The sequence below is a fragment of the Heterocephalus glaber genome, unplaced genomic scaffold (genome assembly GCF_053883595.1).
Source record: "Heterocephalus glaber isolate CG9 unplaced genomic scaffold, H.glaber_assembly_v1.0 deba00000331, whole genome shotgun sequence".
Lineage (NCBI taxonomy): Eukaryota > Metazoa > Chordata > Mammalia > Rodentia > Bathyergidae > Heterocephalus > Heterocephalus glaber.
Window position 1 is genome coordinate 41371907 of NW_028258142.1, and position 12945 is coordinate 41384851.

Here is a 12945-nt window from a genome sequence, read left to right on the forward strand (position 1 = left end):
TTCTTTAGCACACTAGTGTTTGATCCTTGTCAGAGGTCTGCAGAGACCTGCTTAACACAGACTTTCTAAGACCAAAATAGCACGTGTACCTGGACAGAACTGACTCTTCCAAACAGATAATGATCTCCTATGGTTATCAAAAATAAGTATGAAGACAAATGGGACACATTTATTTTCAAGGCAGGAGACTATTTTTCAATCACAATGTCCAATTTCATTTTCATTAGTGATATTAGAACAAAACAATTTAGGACAAGAAATGAAAAGTTAATAAACAAAATTAAGGAGAGCCCAGTTTTGTTAAGCTCTGTGAGCTGATTTTAATTTAGGCTTTAAGTGTTCCTAGCTGTTAACCATCTTTGTTAGTAAAATAGAATTTAAAAAGTCTATGGTTTGTAAGAAATTTTGCATTTAGAGTATTTTGCAAATTTTTGGTCTGGAGACAATCTTTTTCTCAAACTTATCACAGTAGTTCTTAGTATCTCTGTGCTCCCATTGGCTAATAATGACAAATTGTATTACTTTTCACTTCATTTATTAATTTGTTTTTGAGACAGTGTCTCACTATGTTGCCTACACTAATCTCAAACTCCTAGTCTCAAGTGATTCTCCAGCGTCTACCTTCCGTGCACACCATCATGCCTACTTATGATGGTAAATTTAACTTGTATCTATTTTGAGAGACAAAATTTACTTGGTCATTGAGGAAATATGTAACTATCTATTACATAAGACAGTCTAAAATTTCTTGTTTAAAACTTTATTTTTACTTTGCTATTTCTTTTTATTTTGTTTAAAATAGTGGGCAATTGCTTCAGCTTTCCTGCATAGATATGATCTTAGATAACAGATTCCTAGAAATGCTAAGCAATTCTGAGTTATAGATAGAATAATAAGAAGTACATTCTTCCTCTGACACAGGCAGGAATTATAGTGAAAGCCATTTTTATTCTAATGTCTATATCTCACTAATGTTTATCCATTGTTAGCAGAAGCTGTGGGGTTTGGAAATTATTTCTAAATTTCTAAAAATCTAACTGAAAATGCCAGAGTTCTCAATGGGTTTTTGTGAAGCATGAAATGCTAAAAGGAAGAAATACTTGACATCCTTGCAGAAGATTCCACATGTTATCAGCCCCAATTTGAAAAGATATAATTATCCAACTCTTATACCTCATGTTTAATTGCACACTTCTAAGGAAAGTTTCACTATATTCTTCATTTATAAATTTCTTTTCAGGTCTTTACATTTTTTGTGTGCATTTTTTCAACATTTAATTTGGTTTATAGTGGCACATGGATTTCTGCTATGCTACAGTATTTAAAGTTATTCTAATGTGAAGAGGGTATCCTCATTGTATGTCACTCTTTTTCCTGCTTCTGATTCTTACCATCTTCTCACCATCCATCCAGAATGATCTCTAGCTTTCAACTCAAAGCAACCCTGCACACTCAGCTTCAATCTTCTTCCCCCTGTCTATCCCTTTATCTCCCTCATGTTGGCACTTCTATTTTCACTTTCTCTTTTGACATCAGTCTCTTGGGACACTCCTTGATACATTTGTGCCCATCTACCTAATTAAATCAGGGTCTCCTCAAAAATAGGTATTTACTGAATACTTTGTACAATAGCCCATAGAGCACCTAACACAGAGCATTTAACATAGTCACATGCTGGGATATCTCAGTTAAGGAAATGAACTGAATGGAGATGGATATAATACAATAGGTTGAATGGAAACATAGCTCTTTTCAAGGTACTAAAAATGTTCGAACGTACTATTTTTGGGTTGTGTTTTCTAGATTACACTTTCTATAGTAATAGTGGTTCTTATATATGTAACAATATATTCTTACTAACTGATATTCTGAGGGATTTTTAATTGATCCCTTCATGATAGCACCAAAGTCTTTAGAGAGATCCATATCCAGTGAATATAGCAGAACAAGAAAGTATTTATGTTAAGTGGAAAATGTCATTAAGCTCAAATCTCTGTGCATTTAGGAGATTTTTAAATCAGCTACTCTGTTCTTCCATTTTTCTAATACTGATTTGAAATGATCATTTTTAGGATGCCAGTTATTCAATGCCTCTTTGATGATCACTTCCTTGATATGTGGCCTCTGATTTCTCAAAACTAAGTGCAGCTGAAAGGTAGAGGAGACTCAAGCTCTTGAAGGTTTCATGTAGTCAGTTTCGAACATCATGATTATAGGATGTGCATATAGAATCTCTTTCAACTAAGGCTCTTTAAAATGCATTATTAACCAATTATTAAATATAAACAGGACAGCTATCATACATTACCTTTCACTTCCTTTCTTTCTGCTCATTTCTCTAAATTATTCTTCATTATTATCATTTTTTTCTTTCTCTCTATCCCTCAGCATACCTGTTTTGAAAATCTGAAAGAAAAATAATGAAGGAAGAAAACCTTCGCATTTATTAAAATATAGGACTGAGTAAAAAGTCTATATGTATCAAGGTCCCTTACCTCTGAAATCTTTATCTATTTTGCTCCATTTTGGCATTAATGCACTCTGAGACACCGGTGTTCGTCTTTGGTAGGCATAATTGACTTTTAGGAATTCTGCTTTCATGTTTATATTTAACAGTCCCAAGAGTCTAACATGCTTCTTTGTTGTAGGATAGGTCTTTTTTGTTTTTTGTTCTGGGGATCGAACTTGGGACCTTGTACTGGAGCCACTGAGCTGAATCACCGGCTCTAGGAAGAGTTTGTCATTAGGAAATCCTGAAACTAGGTGGAATTTATTTTACAGGTACCATTTGCTTTTTTCTGGCCCTTGCTCTTTTTCTATCATTATAAAATGAATATCTGCCTACCTTTTAATAGTTTCCAAGGTTCCATATGTTAGCACCAAAGCAGGACTCACTGTCTCTTAATAAGTTCCTTTATTTTTGACTCTTAGTGATCATAATATTCCCTCATTGTAATGCATTGGCTCAATTCGAGGACCTTACTAATCTAAAATCTAAAGCATGATAAAGTAACACAATGTAAATTCCCATGGGAGAGGTTGCAATCAAAGTATTGCCAATGAGGCAGAGGGGGAAGTCTGTAGATAGTATGTATTTCCCTAAGAACCTAGTCCCAGCTGGTGAATTTTCAAGCATTGTGTCAGAACAGTGGGGGAGATAGTTTTGATAACAAGTGTCTTCCTCTGAGGTCCCTGACCCCTTCTCCCAACAGATCAAATCACAAGGGTATATTTCTACTGTAGTCACTACCTAAAGTGTTTTAGGTTCTTTAATGCATGCAGAGAAACCTGAAGGGCACAGGTGCTCTCAGAAGCCTGAGAACCTCTGAAAGAAGACACTAGAGTCAACTTTCCCCAGTAGAGAGATGTGCTTTTATCAGAGAAATTTGTACAGTAGTTAAGTGCTTGAGCTTTGTAGACAGATCTGGATATAAACTAGGCAGCAATAGCTCAGGGTATGGCTTATGGCTTTGAAAAAATCCCCAAATGTCTACCAGCCAGCCTTTACTTATAGCCCAAACAAACCCAAATGAAAATACAAACTAAGAAAAATCAAGTATGCTTGCTATTCAAATGTAGCTTTAAGGCATATGCACAGTTGCAGCACTCCAAAATACCTTTGTCCTTCATAAAATTGTGGAGCCACTATTAAACCTACATTTTAATTGGCTCCAATGTTCCATCCACATTCTTGAAGTCTTACCACTACCTTGCCTGTGGGCTGATTGTCAATGTCTAGGATCTACATCATTTGCCTGGGGGTTCTGTCTCAAACATAAAAACGTTACTTTGATTATTGTTATGGGGTATTCCCACTCCTCCCAGCAGCCCTCAGTTAGTAACTGAGTAGAACTGATGTATATATATTCCAGCTCCCACCCACCTGAATTGAAATATGTTTCAGAGATGTAGGCCATTGTTTCCAAGAGTATTTACATGAGATAAGGCTCCAGTCAACCACAGTGATAATCTATAGTTTGCATACTCCTTGTTCAAATAATATATTTAAGGTGAGGATTTCACTTCATGTACCCAACTGCATTGAAGGTATCAGAAGGTACTCCTTTGCCAAGGGTTCATCAGAAGAAACAAATTTTGCAATGTACCCCAGCTCCAAGCTGTAATTTTACATATTTTTCTGGACAGGAGGGAGGCATGCTGGTATTGCCAAAAATGAATAAAAATATTAGCAAGTCCATGAACAACTTTTATGCTTTGGGGACTATACTCTCCAAGATTCACAGGGTAGAATATGTTCAAATCGATGACCCTTCCTAGAAATCAGAAGAATAAAGTAAGAATCTAATTTCTGGTAAATGTAACTTACTTAACACCCTATTGTAAAAAGTATAGACAACACAATAGAGTATCACAAAATCAGAAACAACACTGGCTTTTTAGATGGTTTAGAAATTCTCAAAACTTTGAGCCAGTGTGTATAATCAAAAGACTTGTGCATGTGTATCTGTTAAAATTTCACAATAAATTTACAAATACTAGCCTTCAAACATACATGAAAAAATATACTTCTACCTAAAATACTGGCTACTATTGTGATTGTTGCAGTATGTTTGAATTATCCATATCACTGCTCTAATTTTCCAGAATCAATTTCTTATAGTGATGTGCCTATTTAAAATGTCCAATAAAGAATATTTAGAATTGCATACAATTCTATTTACACAGTGGTAGACGACATTTTCTCTTCAGAAAACTCAATAGTGGGAAATGAACTTTTTGAATAGAAATATTATTTAAAATATTGAGTTACTTATTAAGAAACACATTTTAAGGTTAAAATGAAACGATTTAATGGAAAATTTCTTTAAAAACTAAATAAAATATTTCAAAGTTAATTTTGTAATGAAGGAAAACTTTTCTTAATTTTTCTAGAGGCAGCACTAATTTGTTCTGACATATCTGGTACTTTCAGCATCACCACTTCCTTTTTCATAACCTCATTATTTCATAGTTACCTACCATAAAGACTATTTGCTCCTTGTGGTTTAATATGGAACACTAAAGTGTCACCATGTGAATTCTGACTGCTGACAAGTACAATTCCTGTGAAACTCAGGACAATAAAGTGCGTGTGTGTATGTGTGATTGAAAGAAATGGAACAAAAAGTCAGATAATTTGTGTTTATACCATGATATACACATGGAAACGTGAAAAAAAAGATTAGCGTTGAGTGTTGACAATATGTGACTTATGGCTCCTCTGTGTAACCACCTGCAAAATCAAAGAGAGAAAGGAGGCCAGTTTCCAAAGTGAGATACACTTTTCCCTGTTATATTCAAGTGAATCACTGAAGCAAAAGGGGTGATTTCATTTGAAAGAAAGAAATAATAGTGTAGGCTCTCCTTATAATTACATAAGCAAGCGTCTTAACCATAGTGTATGTTATTGTTAAGAATTTATTGGATTTAAGTGCATAAAGCTAAATGTGAAGGAGATTTTTGTGTGTCTGCAAAGCAGCCTGTTCTTTTGCCTTACATTGTCTTCACTATTATGTTTGCATGAGTCAGATTTTGTGTGTGTGTGTGTGTGTGTGTGTGCATTTTTGTGTGTTTGTATGTTTTATGGGGATGAGGGCAACGGAGTCATTACAAAAGAAACACATGTGTTTGTGGGTGATTAGATGAATAATAGTTTTATTATTATTTGTCAGAGAGAGTTCTCTGCCTTGTCCCCCCAAGGTGTGAGTGGGAATTAAAGCGAGTTGGCAATTACAAAGCTCCGGCTGCTGTGTATGAGAATAGGGACTGCAGTTATTGGCAGAGATTGTCCCCCCTTTCCTATCTTTCTTGAGGCTTAAAACAAGTTTGGAGGCCAGTCATTTCTCCTCTGCACTCTACTGGCTGTTGCAGCCCGAAGGTAGCTTGTTATAACCTACTTAGGTGGTGGGGAACTGTCATTCACCACTTCAGAATCAATGGTTGCAGATGGAAGCTTGGATGCAGTGCTTTTCCCCCTGCAGTAACAAGCAGTTAATAGATTTTATTATAATTATTTCAACTGCACAAGCTCAGAAGGAAACTTAGAGGAGGTATGCAGGTTTGCTAATCAAAATCACACACTCGCACACAACAAAGGACAGCAGAATCTTTTGAAGGCATCGTTCTCAGAACAAAGTGTAATATTAATAATGATACAAATAATAAATTCATTCTGTGGGGAATTTGTTCGCATGAACCTGAAATGTCAATTCATCAGAATTTTGCTAAAGGAAAGAAATATTCACCAAGCTATCATCAAGGGAGTGATGTTTAGTTAATATATATATATATATATATATATATAAATAAAATAACTACGTCTCTATGGATGTGTGCATATATATATATATATATATGATTGTTTGCATGTAGTTAAGATTTTTCTTATTTTTTCAGAGAAAATGGGATGTTTAAACATTTTCAAAAACTGAGGATCGTATCTCAACTCAGAGGGAGACAATTCACATATTCTGCTTCTTTGTGTGAAACATCAGTTTTATATCCTGACCTTGAACTTGCCTCTATCTAAAGACTGTTTAATTGATGGAAGCAAAGGAACACCTTTTACATTTTTTCTAGTCTATATGCATCCATAACTGCCTGCTGCAATTTGATAATTTCATTGCATTTCCTCTGCTTTTTAATGTTTGTGGTGAGGATTAAGAAAATCTTTGAAAATAATTCATAAAAATCAGTAAATCTAATACATACTTTTACAATTATTAAGAAGTCTTATTTATTAAAAAAGCATTTCTAGTCAGAGAAATTTAAATTCTACCGATAACTTTATCATCTTTATTACTTAATGCCCTCTTTTAAAGAAATGTACCTTATTTTTCCACTATGAGCCAGAGCTGTAGACTTTCTTTTCTCTTGTTCTCCTCAAAGTCTGTCTCCACAGGTAGAGGCCAAATACATCAAATGGTCGTTTTTCCTGCCTTTTGTTCTAGAGTGGTGGGATGTGGCATAATTCTGGCCACGAAATGGAAGTCTTCTAATAGCTTTGGAGAAAGTGAACTTCCTTCATCAAACTCAAAAAGAGAACTCTTCCCTGCTTTCTTCGCATGCTGAAACAGCTACTGTAGACTTTCTATAGAATCCTTCTCGTTGCTCAGCTGCCTAGTGATCCAGAGATGATGCCACCCTTTTGCTGACTATGACACAGTGAGATGAAATAAGAGCTTAGGAAGTGTATTGTTGAGGCAGTAAACAAATTATTGGAATCATCTATATCCAGGTTCATGTTTGGAGAAAATTCTTTCAGAAAGCTTTTATAGATTTTCTTAAAATCAACAACTTAGAAGAATGAGAACCATAATTTTACTGGGTACTAGTCAAAATATAATGGTACATGTACAGTCTTAATAATGTCATTTAATACAAAAATTAATTGAATTTGTGTGAAGTCAATGACTTACCATATATTAAATGATAATCTTGTCTGCCTTTTACAAAGAAATGATAATATATGATTTTCTGTTTTCCATTATTTTTGGACTTAAAGTAATGCAAGCTATTTCATAATCAGCACATCTGACAAATTTGGGGAAAGAAAAATAAAGTTGAGAAATAGAAAACTTAGTATTTGTTCTCATAGATTCATTAAATATTAGCTGTCATGTGATTTTCTCCAGCCACCATCTTCCTTTTGTGTCTTATAAAGAAAAAGGTGTATTGAATTAAGGACACAATTGTAATTCAACTGGAGGAAACAAGGTGGCTCTTTTCCTCTTCCTTATACAACCTGATAATTCAATTAGTTTGCTTCTGACAGTGAAAAGTAAAACAAGGCTTAGCCAGATTGGAATAATAGTATAACAATATGATTGGGAAATAAAATTTCTCTTAGTGCTATTTCTTTTTGTACTGCCTTTCGAGAGTCTGTAATATTACAATGAAAATTTAATATATTGATTTTTAAATCCCAATAGGTATTGTTTTATTGAAAGTATGCATTTGATTTCTAAAATGTAGCTTTGATTCTACAATAAGTTCCATTAAATAATGCATTTAAATTTTACAATACTGAGGAAATTATACAAAGCTTCTTTCTTAATAAAGAGACCCTTGAGAAAATGTGACTGCATGAAGTGTTATTCCCATCTCTGAGAGTTCATGGGTCATGCTTGCTTTCATTCAGGGAAGTTTGGAGAGGGGGTGAATGTAGCATGCCCTGGTGTGTGTTTTCTGACTTATTCTCTGTTAAAGAAAGGTCTTCTTTTAACAGCAGTAGCTTTCATGCATTTATTCACAACTTATCTACCCTCCAATATTGTTGTAAATAGACCACAAGCTCTGTTACATGGTAGATAATTTTTGAATTCCTGAGAAGATATTCAAAGGAAATTCACCACTTCCATGCAGATTTACTCATTCACTTGTTTATTAATTTATTTGACTATTGATTTGTTATTTATTAATAGGCTATTTTGACTATTGAATGATCTACTATGGTACAGCAATGTATGCTTCTCTCTCTCCCTCTCCATGCTTCCCTCCTTTACTCTGTCCCTCCCTCCTTCCATTTAATAAATTATATTTTAATCTTTTTGCTGAGGGCTGAGATATTCTATCTTTCTTATATGCCCTTTGTACTCATACTGTTTTCAGAAACATTGCTCTTTCTTTTTTCTATTGAAGACAGCTGTCAGCCTTGCAGTTAAGATTAACAGAGCTGGGAGGAAAGAGAAAGAACTTCACAATCTCAAGTTCCTTAATAATAAAAGGTCATATTCAAGAAAGTGTAGTTTCTCTTTCATATTTTTCATTTCCTTACAAGAAATAAACACCCACACTAAGTGGAAGCCATTGCTGATTTACATAAAGTTTAAAACACTCTTTCTTCTTATTCAATTACGATAATGGTCATTAAAATCATGAGATAAGATGAGACTGACACTGACACCTAACATAATTGTAAATTTGACTATGAAGGATAATATCTTCTTTTCAATAAATGTTTAAGTAGGTAGTAATGACAACTATTGGTAATATTATACATTTCTAATCACTGTATTTGCTGTATAAATTGTCCTTTACAAACCTTTTATTTGTTTTATTTATTTTTTTATATAGCACAATAGTTTTATTGATGGCAGAAGAAAAAAATCTTCCTTTCACTTGTAAAAGGTTTAACTCATTTTTTTTCCCATTCTTGAATTTTCCCCCCTAAAAATTTGCTTTTTGTTTCTTCAGATAACGATATCCAACATGGCTGTATTTTACTCTGAAGGGAAAGTTGAAGGTCTATCAAGCCAGGAGGTTTTGACAGCTCCTTTCTTCGCAAAGACCCTTTTCATATTAGTTTCGAGGCTGGGGAGGTTGGTAAAACTGCTGGGTTGGTCGAGTAGATCGCCTTGGCTGGCCATCACCTCCTCTACGGAACTCAAGAGCTTGGTCATAGGTGCCTTCTTCTTCCCATGCCTCTGTCTGAATGGACTTGATACTGCTTAATAGCACCTCTTCATAGTTTCCACAATCAATAAATTTAACAACTGCAGTCATACTGGAAGAATGGAGAGCTTCAACTTCTGCTCGGTAAAACTTGTTGTCTTCCCAATGAAGTGCAAAGCATTCATCTCCAGGTTTCCATATTTTTACATACTCCATATGAATAGATGATTCCAGCACTTTTTCTGCCTTAAATGGCCCAGATCTTCTTTTGGGCCCACTATTGTAAAATATTTTATCTTCATAGGGTATAGCTGTGACAGATCGTGCTGGCTTAATCAGTCCTACTCTTCTCCCTTTCAGTGGCATTTCTGTCTCTCCATTTGGAATGCCAATGGAACTATTACTTCGCACAGGATTCCGGTAATCAGTATTTACATGAAAATGTTTTTCAATTTTTACATCACTGAAAGCTTCATTATTTATTGTTCGTGATTTCCTGTCATAAAAATGGTCAGGATTACCTGTTTGGCTTTCTCTTTTCCCACGTTTTTGATTATTATAATCTATGAATTCTTGAGGAAGCAGATTTTCTTTTGCCTCTGCATAGGCTGGACCTTTTCCTGATCTGCTTTGCACAGCATTATCTCTTTTGTTAAAAGCACCATCATTGAGCTGAGAACTTAGAGGATATGAAGTATCTTTAGTTCTGTCATATCTAGAATATGGTCTATTACATTTGATTCTCTCCTCAGCCCACACTTCAGATCCTGAAGAAATACACGGTCTTTCAGAAACTCTATTTCTAGGCAATCCACTGCCATCCAAAACTGACTTTGAATTTTGGATGTCTCTTTGAAAACTAGGAGGTTTTTCATTTCTTGGCTGCCTGGTATCATTACGAGGAAGGTGTCTTGGTTGATTATTATCTTTTACTCCATTTTGTTCATTACTTGACATTCTGTGCTGTCCCTGATGAAACTGCTGTGGCTATGACTTAGGTTCTTCCACATTTAAATTTCCCATTTTAGACTACAAGAAATCAAATAATTTGCTTGGTGCTGAAGGCCTTGCATTTGCTAGGTCCTCTTCATCTTCTGATCTTACTTGACCCCTGCCTTTTCCTCTACCTCTTGGAGGTGGACCTGTAACAAGTTTCTGTTTATTGTTGTTAAGCAGTACATTCAATGCTGCTTCTAAGTTGTTGCCATTATCCATAAGAGCTTGCCTTGATGCATCCTTACTGAAACCCATTTCTGTTATGTGCTTCAGTGCTTTCTTATCAACCAATTCTCTATAGACACCTTCATGTTTCCCTTCCAATCTGGTTAATTTTTCTTTCTGTAAAACTTCTCTACCTCGGTTACCAACAGCATTCATGTTGAGATTACTTCTGGCACCACCGCCCCCTGCTCCTCCAAAGGTCTTGGTTTCTTTGCTCTTTGCAACTTCTGCAATAGCAGCAGTCCTTTGCTTTTCAAATTCATCATTATCATTTGTAGGTTTGACAGGCATTGTAACTTGTAAGGTCTTTCTTCGATCAAGTTCTCTGCTATCTACTTGAACATGAGATGCACACTTCTGTCCAAAAGGCACAAAAGGAGGTGGTCCACCTTCAGTTCCAATGTTGCTTCTACTGTGTTTTGATAAGCTTCTCTGTAACTCCCATTTCTCAATGAGGTGTTCCACTTCACCACCAAGAACTGTGATGTTAGAGTCATTCAAGAGCAGGAATCCATTTTTTATATCAACAATGCCTGACGGCTTGACTTTAGTTCCAGGTGGTATGTTCAGGCTTATTTTTGACATATAACTAAATTCTACTGCTGTGCGACTTATATGACCATCTGTCATCTGCAAGTGCAGCATCCTTGGTACAGTCTGAGATTCTTCGTTATCCTTTGGTGCAGCAACATTTCGAATTTTTTGAATTTGTAAATCACATGGACCTTCAAGCTTTTCTACCTTTCCACCACTGCTGATGTCACTGGGAAGGAATTTCTTCCCAATTGCTCTCAAACCTGTATTGAGAGCAAAAAGGATGATGTCATTTATATTGACTTTGTCAGGAGAACTTGCACAAGTTTCAATGCCTTCCTCCGAAAGATACCTGTTTACAGTTTACCACCACTATTTGTGTTTGATCTTTCAAGGCCTCCCTCTCTCTTCTCCCTAAGGCAGTAATTTGAGGGAGTGCGGTCAACCATCTTCATCCTCCTTCCTGATCGGAGACCGCGTGTATGGAAGGTTGAGGTAAGCTTTTACTAAATTGAATGTTTATAACTGTAATTTCAGAAACTGCTTAATATCCCACCATTTTAAGTGCTTTCGGATCCCAAAGTCTTGACACAGAGCGCCTGCACACCTCGGAAACTGGTGGGAGGCGCTCTATATGGCAGAAAGCCAGGCCGCGTTCTGGCGGCCACCCTGGGGCAGGCCTGACAGCGCTGGCTTGGAAGCCGAGCGCTCTGAAGACGCCCCGGGGCCCAGCCCATTCTCACAGGAGAAAAGTTTGCTTCCTGTTCAAGACTCGCGCCATTCACCTTGCCTCATGGTCCGCGGTGACTTAGAGTTAAGAATGCAACTGGGCTTTGAGTCCCCACAGAGGGACACCACAATGAAAGTGAATGAGTCACCGAAAAACACTTGCACTTAGAAAACATGTAAAACTCAGGCAGTTGAGTCAATGTGTTTTTCTTGTTGCAGTCCCTTGGGGAGCGTCCACATCCCTGAGCAAGCCTTAACCTGGGCCCTAGCCCTACCAGGCAGCGGCCCACAACCCGGCGGCCAAGGCGCAGAAGGGCTGAAGGGCCCCACGCGTCCTTAGTGGGCATGCGCGGGGATGCCAGCGAGTGCGCTGTTTTATTTATAATTTCTTACCATTCATTTTGCCCCAGAACCAATCTGGGATTGCACTTGATGTAAATATACCCAATTCCTCTCCACCATTGTTTTCCAGACTACATTTTCCCTCAAGTGGAAGAGAAGAAATTGAATTTGGATGATCTCTCAGGTGTATAAGTCAAGATTTAAGTAATGTCTATATTCACAGAATAGAAATGCTATTCTTTTGAAATGTTCAAAGGTGTTTTTTTGCTTTGTTTTTTGGTCTTCCCATTATTTGCATATTTCAGGACATAATTTCTTTTTTCTTCAGGACATAATTTCTTAAATAAAATTCTTATTTTAAGTCATTGCACATGTTCTCTGTTTTGAATGAGCAGGTCTTTTGATAGTCATTAAGATATTTTCCAAATATGTCCAGTTCTCCTTCTTGCACACATAGTAGGGTTGTACTTCTGACTTTATGGTTCAACGGGGACATGTAACTAGTAAAACAGTGAAGGCCAGAGAAATGAATGATACTTCTGATAACATACAGAGTTTTGATGTATTATATATGATACCATTATATTATACATATAGCAATGTTTAAACAGTGGCTTCTACAGAAGCCAGCAGAAAGAGAACTACTCACATAACCAGCAGCGATCTATGAGGAACATATAATAAGTATAAAACAGATCTATGTTATCTTCAGCCACCATGATTTGA

At 36.2% G+C, this 12945-nt stretch overlaps 1 pseudogene; it reads right to left on the bottom strand.

The window, feature by feature from the left end:
- Positions 1-9285: 9285 nt before the first annotated feature.
- Positions 9286-11324, bottom strand: LOC101720463 (tudor domain-containing protein 3 pseudogene; annotated as a pseudogene).
- Positions 11325-12945: the final 1621 nt, after the last annotated feature.